We start from the raw sequence: 20,057 nt of genomic DNA, 5'->3' as shown, positions 1-20,057 counted from the left end.
GCTAGTTATACTTGTGACCGCTAAATGGATATAGGTTTTTCCCTTCCTTTAATGGTCATGCAGTTATGATTTATCTTATGGTACAATGAAAATAGAAGCTGTACAAGTATGTCCATAGTAAAATAAGATACATGGGCTGGAAAAAGCAAAAAGTCAGTGAGTGTTATGAATGCTTCCTATTTGCCTAAGACAACCGAAATAGACTGAAAGTAAGAATGGCATATATATTGTCACTGTTTGTACCAGTTCTGGAGAAGCTGCTTATTTTTCTGATGATGTCAATATATTAAACTTTGGGGGAGACTTTTTCCCATAAGAAATTCATTTTCAAATCCTGAAATATTTATTATTACTGTGTGTCTGAAATTATAATGCTTTAAATACCATCGTTTCTAACTGACAGTCTAATTCTAGCAGAAGTTTTAGAAAGGGTTCAAAGGTTTGTCTCTCCCTATAATGTCCTTCCTACCAGTGAAATTTCTATTCTACATTTAGAAACAGTCCATGAATCACTTCTACAAGCCCTGCCTCGTACTTTTATATTTGTGGCATTGCTCTTGCTGTATTGTATTACAGTATTCTGGTTAGATTTTCCCTTTCAGAGTCTGGTGGCTAAACTGTGAGCTTCTTGAAGACAAGGGTTATGCTTTATTTATCTCTGGATACTCAGTATTATTCAGTTCCTAGGATAGAGTAAGTGCTCAATAAGTAAATCTCCAATAAATTAATGAACTTGCAGTCATAGACATAAACACACTGGAGAAGGTCATAAGTAAAATTTCCTATATCTTTGCATGTTCTTCAAGTGCTTGTGAACCTTTTAAAACTGCCTATGAACAGACTGATATACCTCTAAGTACCCAAGTCGCTTTAAGGGAAATTTTCTAATCTTTGAAAAAACTTATTTTTAATCTATTTTTATTCTTTGTTTTTATTTTGAACATCACTTTTGCATGTGGACTCAGGTGGACTGTCAAGTACTGATTGCTTGGCTGAACCATACAGACAGTGTTATGAATCCTTATTTTTACTCACAAGCTACCTGTTTGGTGGCTTTGTTCAAGCACATTATCTGTTTGTTACATAATAAATACATGGATTGTGGCAATTAGCTGGAAAAGTCTTACTTTCAAAAAGTTCTCAGCATTTAATATGGTGTTTGGCGTATAGTTGGGATTCAATAAATGTTTGTGGAATAAACAAATCAGCATTATTGTTAACTGTTTTGAGGGTGAGGTATAAGATTTTTTTTTAAAGACGAAATGAAATGCCCAGTATCAGACGGCAGGGTAAGAGTAAATCTGACACTCATAATTCTTACCTCTGTGTTTCTAGACTGTTACACAGGCTCACTGAGAAGTGCCGTATATGTCTGATTTCTCAACTTCACCCTGCAGTAAACTTTTGCAATCTGGAGGCTAGGGACCTCTTTTGTAAATGTTGTCTGCCCGATGACTGTGTTGGCACCGAGGAGGCCTTAGCAGATAAAGTGAAGGAACATATGGCTCCCATCTGAATACAAATTGGTGGACATAACATGGTAATTCAGCTGAGATGTCCTCTATATTGTAAACTGAAAGAGTATGATTAGAGGTGTTTATAAACGGCGTCTGAATTCCCCCCACACACCCCTCCCCACCTCTTTTCCACTGTAGTTTTATCGGCCTGAATCATAGCCATCTAGCGTCCCAGTCTCACTGTGTTATTTGTTAAAATGGCCAGCGTGAGGAATTATTAATTAAAGCTAGCAAATCACCCCGACGAGCTGTGCCCTGGCATGGCTGAAGGTTGATTGGCGAAAGTGTTCTCCTTTGGAGAAAAGACTTTTTGTGCTGGTGACGCAGTCAGGGACGGATTATTGAATGTGCAAGTTAGAAGAAAAATCACAGGACAAGCAAATTGAGTATTTACTGGCAAATAATTGCTCTCTTAAGCTGTGGCTGTCTTCCTAAATTCTTAGCATTCCCGAGGGTTAGAAAGAAACACAGAAAAATGCATCGGTACAGAGTACATTTCAAAAAAATTACATAGACTGATGTTTCAGGCTTGTGCAGGTAAGTGTGATTGTGTGTGCATGGAAAGTGAAAGAACAAGGGGAAGCAAGGGAAAGATTGGGGATATTATTAATCTGGTGGGGTTTTTTAAAATCAATTTGTTGTTTATTGGAATACTGCTCGGCGTATTTCTACATTGACTAAGAGTTTAGTTTCGGTGCTGCATTTATTGTGAAAGTTAGAGAAATGAGAAGGAGGGAGGATTTCTCAGTTACTTTGTGATTTTTATCAGCAGAAGAGTATGTTAATGTTTTGCCCCAACAGTAGTTATAAACTTTGCTCAGATATTTGTGGATATATGTATAAAATTATCGCTTGATTTAAGGCTCTTCAGTTATTCTCAATATTGTTAATTATAACCTATCTTAACAGTATCACAAACACATTTGGGTACAACTATTGCGTTTATTTTTTGGAGTAAACTCTGTTTTACATTAGCACCAAGCTAGTCCTTGTTCAGAATTTCTAAAGGGACATAACAATTCTTGAATAGTTACTTAAACTTCAGGCTTCTGTAAAAAGCAAAGTGTCCTTGTTGTCAATTGTGTGGTCTTTTTGTCTGAAGTGTTGGTCAGACTACTGAGTTTTGTGGACATTTTAAGATAAGTGAGACTAGTTTAGAGACTTTTTTATAACCAAATTTAAATACATAAAAAATAAGTGTAGAAATGAAGGCTCTCATTCTATGTATAAAATGTAGACATTAAGAAACAGAGATATTCTCCTAAATATAGATAAGTTACATGAACAACATTATCAAAATACTAACATCCACTGAGGATGAATTTCATATTCTGTGAAAACCTGAAAAATGTGCTTTCATCGACAACAAACTGTTTTCGAAATGAGAATAATTGGCTGGTGAAATAGCATTTTAGGATTGTAATAACTATGAATAACATGGATGTAAAACAAAGGCATAAATATAATTTAAACTAAATTAACTAATTAATAATTGCAAAGTGCTTTAACAATAAAACATCTACATGATAGGAATAATAATAGGAATAATAATAAAAATGGAAAGTCTGGCAATCACTCAAAAATTAAATCAGATGACTCTCGTAAGGTTTTAGAGAGTCAGAATTTTAAAATATAAATATATAAAACTTATATTTCACCTTCTAATCTACTCCTTGAACCTGGCAATATTGTGCTGGTTAGGATTTTTCCTTTCTATATCCTATTTTATTAAAAAATAGTTTTTCTTAATATGTTGAGCAGAGCTCAGAAGAAAATTTAGAAAATATATTTTTTAAAGGTTTAATTCCCACTGGATAACATTCTGCCCTCAAATTTCAAGAGGCAGCGTTCTTAAAGTTTCTTATGACTATTTGAGGGCACAATTTGGTCCATTATTTTGAAATAGCAAAGGGGGCATTTAAAGCATATGTTCAGAGACTAAACCATCTGCCTGCTTTATTATGAATACCACAGAATTATGAGGACTTGGAAAGGCTCAAAAATTGAACTAGAGTTCTATGCAAGATTTGAAAAAAAAAATACAACACTTTTCTTTTAAAACGTGTTTTGTAAGCACTTACTTTTGCTAAGTATTTCATTAGTCTTCTGTGGGAGAACTGTATCATTACACCTTTTGATGTATGGGGAGTGAATGGTAAAGTGTAATTGAGTGACATGAATCTATAGCAAGTTAATGGTAATATTTTCTTTCTTATTTAACTCACTACACTTAAATGCCTTTTGGAGTTTTGGATTGACTTGTCAATAGTGAAACTCACAGTGAATTGGAGAAACATTATAAAATGGTGACCGCTGGAAGAAAAATGAAATCCAGCTGCTTGCTTCTGGACTATCTACAAATGAGTTGCAGGAGACATGTGGAGGTCAGACTAAAGAGTGCTTCTGTAATCCAATAGTGATGTAATGCAAGTATGAATCAGCTATTGGTTGTCTGTGCTGGGGTGGGGGGAGCGAAAAATGAGCGTAACTTGGTGTTATTCCAGTGTGGTACTATATTCCTTTGGTATCTGAAAGGATATGAAATCCAGAAATTAATACAAGAACAAAAATCTTATTTGGGTCCCAAACATAATAATTTCAGCCCAAAGTTGTTATATAAGGACAAATTAAGAAAAGTATCATTTTTAGGATGTCTAGTGTCCAATTAGAGTTCCTCTAACTTACCTGAGTTGTTACTAGAGTCAGTCTGAGACTACCTGGATCATTATCAGAGGAAATGCAGAAAATAGACTAAAACCAGTCTGAAATATAAGGTTTCATTGTTGAGATGACTTACTACTGTTTGTTGCTTAATGAAAATTATTTAATTAAGAGAAAATGATAATGGAGGCAAAGAACTGAAGTGTTTGGTTTAAGATTCTAAGATATATACATACATATGTATGTAAAACACATATAAGTAAATAATATATGCACATATATTATCACATGTATACATATACAATTTTTAAAAGAAAAAATATTTTTAGAATTATACACTTTGTTAGGCTGATTAAGCTTAGGAGTTTTTCTTTTTATACAGTCTAAAGAGTGCACACGCAGATTTTGACACAGCTATAGTTGGCTTTCCAAACTGAAGGATATCAGAATTAATGATCTGGTGCTGAAAATACCTGTGTTCAATTTCATATGGATATTCTCATAGTGGTATTTTAATTTTATGCCTCCCTAAATTACAATCCTGCAAATAATCAAATGAATCTATTAACCCAAAGACTACAAAATATTTTCATTATTACAGGAGGCTTACTCTTATTTTATACTTTAGGTGAGTTTGATAGATATATAAAATACACACACACACACACTTTTTTGTGTTGTTTTGTTTTTCTCATTTATTTCTGCCACCTAGATCCAAACAGGGAATTAAAATGGCTGAAAAAGAAAAAGAAATAGATAATATGGTGGAATAAATAAATTAGAAGTAGATAAGAAAGGTACACAAATTAAAACAATAAACAAGTGCAAGGATATAAAAATGGAGTCAGGTCGGTACACAAACTACATTTGGTGAAGTGCTATATATTTGCCTTTGAACTTTCATGCAGCTAAGTCAAAGAGAAAATCATGACAGGTTATGCAATTTACAGCATTCATAAGAATAGTAAAATAATTTTTCTCATTTATTACTAAAGTTCTTGCAAAATATCAGACTGAGTTTTCAGAGAACTCAGTGCTGAGACAACAATCACTGAAACAGTTACAGGCTGCAGAGGCCGAGAGGCTGGGGGAGAAGCAGCGGCAGCTCCTCGGGGCGGGGGGTTGGGGTGGGCTACAGTTAGTGCAATAATGTTGGCTGACCACGATCCTGGAAAGCAGGGACTTGAGGAGGACATTTCTAAAATTATTTTATATAAATATATATATACACACACGTGTGTAGTTTAATGGTAAATAAAAGATTTAGAAGGCGTCCACTTTTATAATAGCCATTAAAACATATTTTATCAAATAAACCTCTTGAATCAACATTGCCTCTCTAAAATTGTTAATGAACCATTGCTGCCTTTCATCTTCTACTTTTACTTTAAGCACATGGTCAGTCTTTGTCAAGTTTTAGAAAAGAATCCTTTCTGGCTTGAAATTTAATGTTTCTTGCCCTTATGTCCTCCCTTGGTTCATTTTCAAAAGTCTTAGCAAACTGCCTGGTCTTTTCGCAGGTAGTTTTGATGGTTAAGTTGCATTGAATAGGCCAGTCTTTTCTCCATATTGAAAAGGTGAAGCATAAAGGCTTCTTTTCACATTGCCTTTGTAACCCAAGCCATAGTAAGTAGCCCAAGGACCACCTGTACCAGAATTACCTAGGGTGCCTGTCAAAATGAAGATCCTTGGGTCTCATTCCGGAATTACTGAATTAGAAGCTCTGAGGATGGAGTCTGGGGATCTGCAATTTAGGAAGCTACCCAGGTTAGTTATGCGCACTAAAGCTTGAAAACCACACTTTCAAAATCATGGCTTTAAAATTTTAGGGTCTGAGCATAAAATGGTAAGATTTCCACACCGCAGTTGGTGAGGGCTTATTATATTAACACTGACCAAAACAATAATAAGTGATGATTGCTCGCTCATAAAACTGGAAGATTGAGCTCAGAAAAGAATTCTGTGTTTGTTTGAACCCTTCAAGCCATATCTCACCATTGCCAAAAAATGTTCTTTAATATTTTAGCCACCATATGTTGATATACTATATGCTATGTCGTATGTTGGGTCTGGGTGATACAAAGATGAAAAAGGACAAGTCCAACCATTGTCTGAAAAAATTCACAATCTGGAATAATTTATTACTACTAAGATACTGTCTTCTCCATACTCGGAGAAGTATGAATCACCACATACTCTCCTGTCGAGTAAAACTAAAGATTTCTATTGTATTATATCAGTATGTGTATATGCTTGTTGATAGCAATTTCATTTAATAGGACCCTGCTACAATTTTGAAGCTGCAAAATGTAAGAAACCATTGTCGATTCTTCCTTCTTCCCCTCAGCAGGAGTCTATATCTCCCAGGCCTGGAATGGCAGATATCATGGGGGCCTTCTATTCCATTGCTCTCATCATCATTCAGTGATTTGTTACCAGGATCCTTTTTGAGGGGAGAAGACATGTGTAAGTGAATGCACCTGACATTGCGAAGACTCGCATGTCTTTTTCCACTGCCCCTCTGGGGCCTCAGCTGACCTATAGGAAATGCTGGAACCTATAGCAGCAGCCTCCCTAGTTGGCAGGGGCTTGCGCTGCTTCTGCCTAAGACCCTGCTCCAAAGTCTCAGCAGTGCCAGAAATGGGGTATCAACAGGCTAGAAGAGACATTTTGGGCAAAAAAGAATTTGGTAGCTGGTCTGAGGAACAGGAGGAGAGCTTGCAACTTCACTGATGACTCGTGTTTTCCTGGAAAAGTACTGGAGACACCCACCCCCTTTATTATTTCCAGAGAAATATGAGAAATATTGTGAGAGCTTCTGTGTCTGTTTTCCCTTTCCTTCCCTTCTTTTCAACATATATTTATTGTGTGTTTAGTGCCATGCTTTCCTCTAGGAACTAGGGGTAAAATGGTGAATAAAGTTTCACTTACATGAAATATGTATTAGAGTACATAATGTATTAGGATAGAAAGGGAATAAAATTACTAAATATAAAATGTGAAGTAATATAAACAAAAATAATATGCTTTGTTTTTGAGACATTGCCTATTGCATTCTCCATGACTTCCAAATGCATTCATATTATTTCATAATATGGATGTATGTATGAATGTGTGCATGTGTATGTGTATAAATATATATATATTTCTTATGCATTTATAAATTTCTTTGGGGAACAGACCAGTCAGTTCAGGACTCTCCCTGTTGTGGGAAGCTCTTTTCTCATGGGGACCTGCACATAACATAAGGGGGAAAATAAGCCACCTGCAAGGACCAAACTGTGTGCACAATCAACGCCAAGATCATTCTTTTTCATCTTTTAGCTTGTTCGTGTATGTGTATGTGTATGTGTGTGTGTGTGTGTGTGTGTGTTTTCTGGGTTTTGTGTTTTTGGTTTTTTAATGAGTTCAGGATACCCAGAGGTGCAAGAGGTAGATACGTTATAGGGTCAATCTTCCAGGGATAAAGTAGAGAAGACAAACAATGAACAATAGTATGTGGCTTTGATAAGGTTCTGTGAAGGACAGAGTAAGGAGTACTACCCTAGATTAGATCTGAGCATAGGCAACAGGAAAAGTTTCCCAGAGGGGTCACATTTTTAACTGAGACTAACAACGTAAGATTAAAGCAAAACAAAAAGAAAGTTCCAATTTTTTCACCTGCTCACCTAAGTAATATGTGCTCACGGTGAAAATATTTTAGACAGTAGGACAACCTATTTTTTTTTAAGGGGGCGGTGGGGAGTGGAAATCACTGGTTCATTCAGTACTTGAGAAACCATTGTTAACATTCATAATATACTTTTTTGAGCATGTATTATGTTCTAGGGTCATGCCAGCCAGCCACTGTCTTCTCAGAAGGGAACATTTTAATTAGCAGGCAATATGAATAGAAGCAACTGAAATTTTAACTCCTGTTAGCTGTCCTCAGATTTGGGCCCACAAAGCATCTGAGTCCCAGCTCTAGTTGATGCAGACAGAATAGCACATATGCAGTATTCTCTTGAACAGACATCATAGCACCTGCTGTCATCCCCACTTCGTGTAGGTCTGAGAGTTGGACTCATTGGCTCTGCTTCTTCTCTATCTGCGTGATCCTAGGCAAGTTATTTGGCCTCTCCATGTCTCAGTGTCCTTATCTGTTAAACTGGATTATTAACAGTACACACCACATGAGATATTTTGAGCAATAAGTAAGATAATGCATGTAAAGTGCTAATCACAGTACTTGGCACATAGTGTAGTATCAAGTGCTATCATTATTATGATGCTGATGCTGATTATTATTATTATTATTATACACATTTTCATTACCAAGGAAACTTGCCGAAAACATATTTTGTCCAGTGCAACTCCATTGTCACTATGTCACTACTGACAAAACAAGTCAAAACACACTTCCTACTAAGGGTGGGCCAGAGATATCTTTGCCACACACATGAAGAATCTGGGTTTATAGCTGAAAATTATAATATAATCTAGCTCAGTAGATAAATGACATTATGCAGACTAATTTTCTGTTTCTAGGTAGAAATGCTGTTTAAATCTGCCTTAAATGCCCTTCATGTTACAGATTTTGTTTCAACAATTTGTGGCTAACTAGGTTTGTTTTATTAAAAGGAACTTTCAAATCCAAAGCCCTAATGTTTTTCGCATAGTGCTATTTTTTTATATTATCAGTGACTAAAGGAGATTAGAAATATAATTTTACCCAAAAAGGCATCTTCAGGAAAGAAAGGATTGTACGTTGTCAAGATTTGTATCTTAACACAACAGTGAACAAAGTTATCAAGGTTAGTGGTGCCACATAGTAGGTGCTTAATTAGTCTTTTTGAACTGATTTACGTTTTATGAGGAAAAGCATGTGAACATCAGTGTAGATGTTCTGTAGAAGTTTGAATAATTTTAAGAGAATGATGGCACAATGGAATAACAGTATATTAAGAAAAACGGTTGTATGGAATCTTAACAACACATTTTGTTAACTTTTAAAACAGTAGGCTTGCCTCAGCACGAAAGGCTGAACTATATTGTGAAAAGAATGTCGACTTTGTGGTTGCACAGCCATGTATTTGGTTATCACCTCTACCATTTACAAAATATATTATCATGCACTCATTATTTCTTATGTCTAAGTCCTCAAAGGGAAAATGGAGCAGAAATGGCTTCATTACATGGTATATGTGCATAGTGCCATGAAGAGTTCTTGGAATGTAATAGGTACTCAATAAATGATATCCGTTAACAACGGCAATAATAACAATAAGACAGAAAAGCCCTGTGTATATGAATATAAGCTCATTATATATAGAATATATATAAATATATATGGTTCATGTGAATTAATATATGCATACCAATACTAAATAAATGCTAATATTTGAAATTACCTTGCTTAATGTTTGACACACCATAGGAACGATGCATGTAAATTTTACCCCTTTCAATGCCTTTATAAAAAGATCTGTCTTATTTTAGTTAAATGAAAATAGAATTCAACAATCTAAAACTTTATCTTTTGAAAAATGACAATAAAAGCAAAAGCCACCAAAGGATTTGTTACTAAAATAGTCAAATAATTTGGACTCTATGCAAATAAACAGCAGGGATAACACTCCACTTCAAATGATAAAAAAAGTGAATTAACTTGAGAAATTCTTAGGTGAGCCCTGATTTGAATAGTATTAATTGGAAGTTTTTTAAAGATCAAAGGGCTATTATTGCTAGTTTCAGTGGTAGCTACATATGGAAAATGGCTGCAGAGATTCACAATTCAAAAATAGTTCATTGCTAAATTCGAAATTCTGTTAATGTCACAAACAGTGGGATGCGAAACACAAATGAATTGTGATGACAGTTGAGTCCCAAGCTGCCTATATTTTTTCTCTCAGAGCTGCCCATATTTGGCTTTATATTTTTCTCAGTCTTGATTTAACCCATCAATATTTGTATTTTCTGAAGCTAGCACCACCTTGGAGCATCCCACTTAAAGATTTTATTCCTAAATGCTTCCTGGTTCCTAGGAATTTTGCTCTCACTGCATTTCTTCTCACAGATATGTATTCTTGAATTTACCTCTCATCTTAGAGTCAGAGTTTCAAACACTTCTTAACCTGCAGCTTCTAAGGCTTGGTGTTGCACTTCACTCCTCCGTTTCTCTCGTGTTTAAGTGTCATTCCATCCCTCCTCTTCTGCAGGACATATTTCTTCTCCGTGTTGCTTTGACTTGGGGTACTTCCTGTCCTCTTGACAATTTACATTCATTTCCTATTATAGTTTTTAAAAACTTGGTTTTCTAAATGTCACTCTTATCCTCTTTGGTGGAAGGTTTTTATAATCCTTGATTTGGGGAACAAGAGTAGAAACATTATTTTATAAATTGAATAAAGCTCCCTTTTAAATACAGAAATTCCATATAACCATAAGCTAGCTTGACTTTGGGAAAATGTCATTTAAAAATATCTCTAAAATGCATTGCTAAAATGACCAAATTATTTTGGTTTAATGGATTTTGTAGCTTGGATACCAGACCTACCTCACAGTGCAACAGTCCTGACAAAATATGTTTTATCTTGATTTTACTGCAGGCAGTGATTTGGCTGCCATTTATTGAATGACCTCTCTGCACCAAGAGTTTTACATTTAATTCTTAAAACAAGCCTATGAGATAGGTACCGTTATCTTCACTTAATAGATGGAAAAACTTTAACCTCCAGAGGTTAAATGACTTGTTAAGGGTGGAAATACGATACAAACCCAAGGTTCTAAGACTCTAAAACTCATCCTTTATCCATTACCACATTCTTGTGCCTGGTTATATATTTACATTATTGGTAGTAGGAAAGAAGTTTGTAGTATAATTTAATTGGGGGCATAGCCAATTTCATCAAAGCAAACAAAGCGAAGATGAGATTTTACTTTTACTGTGTTATCATTTTTATAGAAATATGAGTCCTGGGTTATAGATTTAATAGATCTCCAGGAGGCTGAAGCACATGAGTATAGGCAACTCTTTTTACTGCTCCCTTTGGTTTCAGGAAACAGGTTATTACTAGTTCTGAAGAAACTGGAGCTTAAAATGGGTGGTTCATAGATCAGGGGTTTCAGACTTCCCATCAAAATCCTCCTGTGACTTGTCCTAGTCTTCTTCCCCAAAATTAAAAACTGATGATTATTCTCAGCAAACATATTCTGTAGATTTTTCCCATCAAATTTCTGAAGAATGATTATTAGTATTATTAGTAGTAGTATTTAGTACTTTTACAAAGCAAATGCTTAATACATTTTTAATCCATTTCATCATCAATCCATATGTTTCTCTTATGAGATGTTAATTAATCACTGTACTTTTACATAGTGCTTTACAGTTTACAGTTTAGAAAATATATGCCCCCAAAATAGCACATTGTCTTTTCCTCAAGGTTACCAAAAATGGAATGTGTAATTTAGCTACAATTTGCATATACAGTAAAGCAGTGGTAGGAATACCCTCCTACCAAGATCAAGAAGCTTTATTTTTCAGAGTAGAACTCAGATGTGGTTTTCCAATTTGCCTTTATGCAGCTGGACCATTGAGTTTGCCAGTTTGGAGTCCAAATCTCAATGCCTTGCTTTAAGCAAGACTTGGGGGTTAGTGTAGATTGGCTTAGTTTATAACTTTGTTACAACCGCTTACTTCATTTGGGTCAAAACCTCCAAGAGCACTCTTGACCATTTCGCTAGAATTTAGGGTGAAATTTTAGCTAAAAAAAGAAAAGAAAAGAAAAAGAAAAAAGAAAAATTGACAAGAACCCTGGAACAATCTTTCCTCAAATGTTCCCCTGAAAAGAAAAATATAAAAACTTCATTGTATGATGCTGGGTTTTGGATTACACGTCATGAGTGCTTTTCTTGGGCTGCATCTCTCATGCTCACCCTTCCTCCAGTCACAATGAATGTTCAATTTCCTTCTCTCAAATTCTGGCTGTTGCCAATTTCAATATATGTCTACACTATTATTTATTACTCTAAATTTAGAGTATATGTTTTACTCTTTCACTTTTTGAAGATTCAGAAAGTTTTGTTGTGAATTTATCAAAAATCACCATAAAATTCAGCCCCAAATCCTGTTTTTTTAAACAAAGAAATTTTGGCTTTTTTAAAAAATAGATCTGAATATCATTGGCTATTTTCATCCTTTTTCTTTATCCCAGAGTTCTTCAACTTTTATTCTCCCTGTGGAGCATAGAGTCCTGGAAATATAAGTAAAATGAACAATCCCAGATTAACATAGGAAAATTTCCTTATTCTTAGTTGCATTGAAAGTGATCTTCATGTCATGCTGTTTCTAATCTGTAATGTATCATTTTTACAAATGTAGTATTACATGGATACTAAGACATTCGCAGACACTATCAAAAATATGGAGGAATATCCCACATATAAATGTCCCAACACCTCAAACCCCAAAAATGAATTTTGGACATGAGAAAATATCTTTCCAATAGTGGGATATCATTTTGTACTTGATGAATTTAAACATTTGCATCCCTTGGTGTTAGTATTTGTGAAAAAATTTTAAAGACTTATGACCTCTCTTTCCTTTTAGCTACACATGGCTCAATCTAATAAATTTTGAATGGAGATTCAATATGGTTATAATCTCAATCATACCACATTTAAAAGCAATGTTCTAGACTGTTTTTCTCTGCCAGCATGACTCCACAAAGAAAACGAAACCAAACAAAACCTTCTTTAAGACAGAGAGTAAAAACAAGGCTTTCAAAATCTGTTTTAAAAAATGGGTTGGACAGTGACGAACAACCAGTTTTTCAAACACCACTGTAGCCATTTCAAGCTATAAAGTGGACAGTACACAGGGAATAAAATCAATAAAGGGTAAAGATCTCTGTCACATTTGAAACCTAAAAATACCATTAAGACCAGTTCCCTCTCTAGGCATCTATAATTGCATTCCACTAAAAGGTGCTGAAAAAAATCAGCCACCTTCTGCTAAAATGAAATGTCCAGACAAGCAAGTCTGTAAATAATTAAAAGACTAACTAGAGTAGGAAAAAAAAGGGAATTGTTCGGGGTGGGGAGCGGGGGAAGATGTGGAGGAGATTGAGCACATAAAATGTTGAGTGTACCAGAACCAGAAGAGAGAACCAGAGAGAGAAAAGAACTTGTTCTTCAAAAGAAGATACTTTCCATCCTTCACCAGCAATACAGAATTGATAGCCTGATAATAGAAGCCCTTTGGGTAGCATTGGTGGGAAGAACACTGTCTTCACAAAGCCTGCACTAGGTGTTCAACTGCCCAGGGCAGTCTGATCAGTGTGTCCTTGTTTCTTGAATTGAGTAAACCAAATCAGGATGAACAGCATATGGTTTAATAGTTAACTTTTAGAACCTAGGGACAGGGAGATGATTTTATGCCACAGTCCCAGCATTTGTTCGTTACTAAAGCTTGTTCTGAGAGCATTTACAACTTTTTGGAGAGTCTGATTTTGGCTTAATGATCAACTTGTCCTGAAGTCTCCCTTAATACAAGTGAAATTTTGTGATAAAACATACTCTAGAATCCAAAGTATTGGTATTAATGTAATTATTACTAATATTATTATTATTCCTTTCCTATGTTGGTAATTATCTCTCCACTTCCCTATTCCAAAAATAAGTGCAAGTTTTGTGAATACATAGGGTTAGTTTCTCTGAGAAAGTTGCTATCTTCTTCCAAGTTGGAAATTTGAGATATTTTACAAAATAGCTGGATGTGCTTTTTAAATGACTGAAGACAGAAAATATCCTAGAGACACAGGGATCCACAAAGGAAGAGGACAAAGGAAGGGAGAGAACTGTGTATTTTGGCTAATTCAGGCTTCAGTGCTCTGTATTGTTTGGCTTGTGATCTTTTTATTAAGGTCTCTGCTTTCTCAGAATTCTAATCAGACTCTTCCCATATAACTAAGAGAATCTCCACTCTTAGCATCTTCTCCATCTCTTTTAAAGTAGAGTCACCATAGACCAGGATTTAGCATACCTTAATGAATGGGCATTGTGTTAAGAACAACTACGAAGGGAAAATAACAAGAAAATTGAAGGCACATTTGTGATAAGCACTGAGGTTGTGTTCTTCCTGATACGGAATTTCTTTTAACAATATAGCTAAACTAAACAGCAACAATAGCAATAATCAAAAAAACCCCATACTTCTCATTCTCTTCTCCCTGTTTTCATTTAAAAACAACTACCACCATAAAAATAGCCCAGCAAGAGAAAGAGCTTGTGTCTGTATTTTTGGTGTGTGATCATATATCTTCATTATAGTTCCTCTGCCACACATTAACAGTTATTTGTCCCTGATGTTTCTCGAGGATCATCTTTGTGCATGTCTCCAAAGCTGTTGTAACAGCATTACTATTTTCTCTTCTTCATTCTCTCCTTTTATTTGGGCTTTTTTCATGTGAAAGAGGCTCTTTCTTTAGCCTCTTGACATGCATTCTCCATTTCACTAGGACAGATGGGTGCTTCTATATGATGCCTTTTAAAGTGATAAGATAGTAAGGATGTATTTTGAACAATATTTTACCAGTATTATTGTAAAATTAGCAACTGTATATTCTATATACACACATAGAAGCTGTATAAAATACAAATTCCATTCATGTCTGATGTCTTCTGCATTTATAGAGTGACTATTGCTGTAGCATCTAAGCACTTTATGTTATTTCCTCTTATTATTATTTACCACCTGATCATTCCAAAGTGCTTTTTACAATCAGAGAATTTCATTAACAACCCATTCCCTCGCTCTTTGTTTTTCTGCATCCTCGCATGTAAAAGTATCAAGCGTCTTAGTAGCTATATCAGATAAATTACAGTAAAAAGACAGAGTGCAGCTGACAGGAGGATGGGGGGAAAACGCATTCCAAAGCGTCTCCTGAAACCCAGTTTATGTTTTATAGTATCCAAATAGTAATATTACAGAAGAATATATAGTAGAATGAAAACTCAACCACTAGATACTCATTTTCATTTATCATGGTTTCCACCATTGCAGTAGTCAGAAGTGTGAAGTGAGCAAGGGGAATTCTGTCTGCCCTTCACATATAGACAGGTCTGGGCCACTGCACCTTCTAGCTGTAGAAAGCTTGTGATTTCTTATTGCTTCTTGAGCTGCCTTTAGCCCAGAATTATGGAAGTCAATCTGTTTTAAAATCCAAAGAGCTACTGTTATATTTTTTTAAGCTAAAAGATAGAGACTTGTTTATAAAAAGGTTCATTGTGATTATAGATGAAAGTGCGTGGTTGGTACCTTAACAGTTTGATTGAATTAAAATCAAGTTCATTCTGGGGTTTCCTTCTCAGCTCTACTCCTTGCTTTATCTTTGACTCCAAACTAATTGCATAACCTCTGGTTGACTTGTGCCTCATCTACACATTCAGAGTGAAATTCAGAAATGAGGTTATTAATCTAACTAATGTAGGCTATAACATTATTTCTGTAAATATTACTGCCAGAGAATTTGAGATTTCTGACTTAAGCAGATAGTAATAAAAACTAACAATTTTATGCACAGTCTCCTTTTAACCTTAAACAACAAAGCTTTGAAGTAGATACGTCAGAATCACCTGGAAATGATCAGAGTCACTTGGAGGGCTTGTTAAAAACACAAATTGCTATGCCCCACCCATAGAGTTTCTGACTCTGAGTCTAGTTATAGGGACTGATAATTTGCATTTCTCACAAGTTCCTGAGTGATACTGATGGGACCACACATTTGGAGTCACTGCATCAAGAGAGATAGATATAGCTTAAGTACAGAAAAGGAAACCAAGGCTGAGAGTGGCCTCAAGTCATGGCAGTAAAGTGGCAGAACACCAACAAAATCCTAGGACTTCTGACACTATCTTTCTACTACACACATTTTCTTTTTACTTCTATTACTTTTATGTTTGGAATGACTTTTGGTTGCCTTGAGATCCTGAGTGAAATAGCATTGTAAAGGAGTGGTGATTAGATCTTTTCCCCTTAGGCCTAGTAGCCACTTTTACTGGATTTGTGGAAGGAAAGGAGGAGGACCTTCCAGATATTAGTGATTAGCTTTGGTATAAAGGGCTTTAAGACCAGTATTATGCTTCCCTTTTGGGGATGAGAGTAATAAGTTTGAGTCTTCTTGTGTTTTGGCCTATAGATAGAGATGGACAGTCTTCCATGGACTTGTGACCATATTCTGCTATGACAATGCTTTGTAATAACTTCCACTTGCATATTACTTCTCCAGATAGTCGTGACAAAGGAACATAGCGAAGAGTATATGGTGGGGTAGGGGAGAGGCCCCTGCAAGGAGACTGAGGACACTAGGTTTCCAGTACTACCTCATCCTGGCACAGGTGTACCAACCTTCATGGAAGGCAGAACGGCATGGTGCACTGGTTTGCAACTCAGGCTGTGCTTTATAATCACCCAGGAGAGCTTGGATACCAACACCCACGTCTGGGGCCCATGCTCAGAAATTCTGATGGATTCCCCTGGGGGGTGAGGTCTGAGCATCAGCAGGTTTTAAAAGCTTCCCAAGTTATTGTAATGTACAGTCTGGGTTAAGAACTACTGGCCTCATGGTTAAGAGCCTGGATTTTGAAATCAGAAGATCTTAGTTCACATATTGGCTCTTCTATTTAGTTACTGTGCAACTTGAACAAGTTATTTAATCTCTGTCGGCTTTAGTTTTCTCATCTATAAAAATGCAAATAATAATTGCCTTGTGGGATATTTTTGAGTTAAATGAAATATTTTTAAATGTTTGACATAGTTTCTGCCTTATGATATTGGATATATTATATGTTAGCTATTATTATTATATTGCACTTTGGCTTCCTTATCCGTAAAGAAGGGGGCACTTTAGTCTTTGAAATGGAGGACCAGTATCTTATGATTCTCTACAAATGCATGTCTGTCAGCTTATTCATAGTATCCTGCTCAGTTCCATCTTGCCCTTTGACTTCTTAAATACACATATTTTGTTAGGTACTGTCTTTGAAAGACTCAACCTTTTTTTTTTTTTTTTTTTTTTTTTTTTTTACCATATTTTACCAACTGTCACTACTCTGTCCTCCTTTCCATCAAAACTTGTAAAATAGAACAAATCCACTGAAATTCCCTTATTGGGTAATGGAGGTAGTATATGGTTGACATATGGTTTAAGAAACAAATGGCAAAGCTCTGGTAACATGTACAAAATGAACATGGCCTGACAGCTGATTGCTATTTTTTGCCATCACCCACTCTTGCAGTTCAGTCATTGGTAGTTCTCATCACAGAGGAGCCACTTCCCACTTCTTGAAGATTATGTCATCTTGTTAATTCCTTTTCCTTTCCCTGATTTCTTCCTGTAAATCTTAAGCCTTAGTACATAGATGAGTAGTAACAATTTTTGAAGGTAGTCATGATTTTCTAAGCCCATTTATTTATCTCTATTTATGTTTATTAGGTTATATTTCTCAGTTAAAGAAATATAAAAATTAGATCCTTTAAAGAAAAAACTCCCCTTGTATCTCCCTTAAAGTATACAAATTATGTTTTTGGATGGACAGAGAGAAATTATTTGACTGTCCAATAAAAGTACAGATGGTTCCATTTTTCTTGACTCATCTCACAGCACACATTAGTCAGGTCACATGCCTGTTTGAGAATTTTTGTAGCACTAGGTCATTTGCTGAGCTTTGGGGCACATAAAAGACTATTTGCCTGGCTTTTAAGTTTGTGGATCTTACACTGTGCCTGGCATGGAGATAGGAAGGACATTTTTTTCCATTAAGCTTTTTCACTGTGTTTTGAAAGGAAAAGTTGAAACAGAGTCCCTACTGAGATTTTAACATGTTCCGTGGTGGTAACCATAGGAAAGAGGGAAACAGAAAATTTTTGGACAGAAGGAAGCCAAGGAGTCCATCTCAGCCTGTCCTCACCTCTCAGATAGCAGTTGGACTCTACAATATTATTTTTATCTAAGTGTATATCTATTGCTTTGTATTTCTGTAGCTTGCTGTCTGATGGACGGGAAACATTGCTACCAATTATCATTTAAAAAGTTGCTCTCTCAACTCTGCTCAGACCCTTCTGGACAAATCAATGGAAACATTCATTTAGATTTTAATAAAACTAAATCATGGAAGTTTTTATTTGGAAAAATACATTTTGATGTTTAAAGAGATTCTCAAAGGGTGTTACAATAGAGCCTATATAAACTCCTGTTATAGAGAGCAGTACTTATTTCACACAGATACATAAACACAGAATAAGGAAATTTTTCTTCATTAAAGCCATGGTGCTTAAATTCACACAAGTGGGCACCTCCCCCCACCTTCCCCCCTCCACACACACACCCTTCACCTCCTCTCTTCTTCCTCTGTCCACCCTCTTCTCTAACCTCTGGGGATCAAAAAACTGAAATTTAAATCAACTCCCATTTCTGAAAGATTCTATAATGCCATTTAAGTAAAATGTTTTTTAAAAAATAAATCTGTTCTATCCTTCTCTAAAAACTTAAATATGAAGATTTTGATATATGTTTGGGGGGAGGCACATTTTTCAGATAATCTGGTCTGACAGAGCTCTATTGAAAATTCATCAGTTTGTTAATGTTTTACTTAAGCTAACAGTTTCTGCTTCCTTTCATTATATGACAGTTGTCATGAATAAGGTTCTGGAACACCACTTCCCATAGTTATGTTCAAATAGTGAAGTACAGCTAACCAAGTAGTCGTGGCTATTAGTAATTTTTTGATACATATTCAACATGACAGCAGTTATATTTTCTTTCTCATACCAACACTAGCTCCAAACCTTAAAATGAATGATGAAAAGTCAAAATGGTAAGTTTTTTTTTTTAATCTAGCTATTACCAGGTCAGAAGCAGTACCTCACAAGACTTGCATTAGCATCATTAGTATTGCTGTTTTAAACTAGACCACCCCAGATTGCATAATCTTATACTGACACAATAAAATTAGGTTTTTCTGTAGTCCATTTTTAAAAGGTAAATACCATGCACACATAAATATAGATGAAAATAGCTTTAACACACAGGGCCCATAAAATGGGCATATTCCATTAAAGCAGGGGAAGGGTCTCTTAAGAAGAAGGTTGAAAGGCAGGAGGTCTCGTGCCGGAGTGCCTGTGCTCTAGTTCATACTTGGCTGCTTGATGAGTTAAGCTTAAAGGACTGAACCCCACTGTGTGCCAGCTTCCTCTTCTGGCTCAACCTACAACCCATTATGTTTTAATAGTGATCAAAACAATTAAGGTCATAACATTATTTAGAAATATTCAGTGTTATATACAAATATAGTCTATTAAGCATTGTTGTAAATGGGAACTGGGACCAAATTGTTGGGAAAAGTTTCTCTGTTCCAAATGTTCGAGACTGATAGAGTGATATGAAAGCCTGAAAAAAATCTGTACATGTTGACGGCAAAGGTAGAGCTGGAGATAAGGGGCTAGCTTAAGCAAGGCAGCGATGGTAGACTATGGGTTTTAAATTAACAGAAGAAACAGGAGACACTGGAATCTCTGAGGAAGCATATCGCTTGGTCCACTGTGTTGTGTCTCGTGCATTTTCTAATGTTTGACGCAAGGATGAATTGAAAGAGCATGTCTGACAATGCGGAGCTCAGGGTTTGCCGTAAGACTACTCTCAAACTTAATTCTCCTTCAGGAGCTGGCTTCCAGTGCAGATTCCAGAGCCATATTCTGACAGTTTCTGATTCCACGGTAATTCTTGGATGGGCCTGTGATTCTTGATTCTAACCAGCTCCTTTGGTGATTTGGTTGTTATCATTTGTGAGACCACACTCTGAATTTTCTGTCACAGCCGTTCAATGCTCTAGCTTTCAGATTAT

At 35.7% G+C, this 20,057-nt stretch overlaps 1 protein-coding gene across 21 annotated transcripts in view; it reads left to right on the top strand.

The window, feature by feature from the left end:
• Positions 1-20,057, top strand: part of ZBTB20 (zinc finger and BTB domain containing 20) — a 758,521-nt gene that overhangs the window by 349,339 nt on the left and 389,125 nt on the right. For 2 of the 21 annotated variants that reach the window (XM_045507270.2, XM_045507293.2), the window contains exon 1: positions 1,732-2,054. The exons of the other annotated variants lie outside the window; for them this stretch is intronic. The gene's annotated coding sequence lies outside the window, so the exon portion shown is untranslated. Of the gene's footprint in view, positions 1-1,731; positions 2,055-20,057 lie in introns of those variants that run through there. 21 annotated transcript variants of the gene reach the window in all.

The sequence above is a fragment of the Camelus bactrianus genome, chromosome 1 (assembly GCF_048773025.1).
Source record: "Camelus bactrianus isolate YW-2024 breed Bactrian camel chromosome 1, ASM4877302v1, whole genome shotgun sequence".
NCBI lineage: Eukaryota > Metazoa > Chordata > Mammalia > Artiodactyla > Camelidae > Camelus > Camelus bactrianus.
Note: the sequence above shows the minus strand (reverse complement) of the source record. Positions and strands in the feature narration are given on the sequence as shown.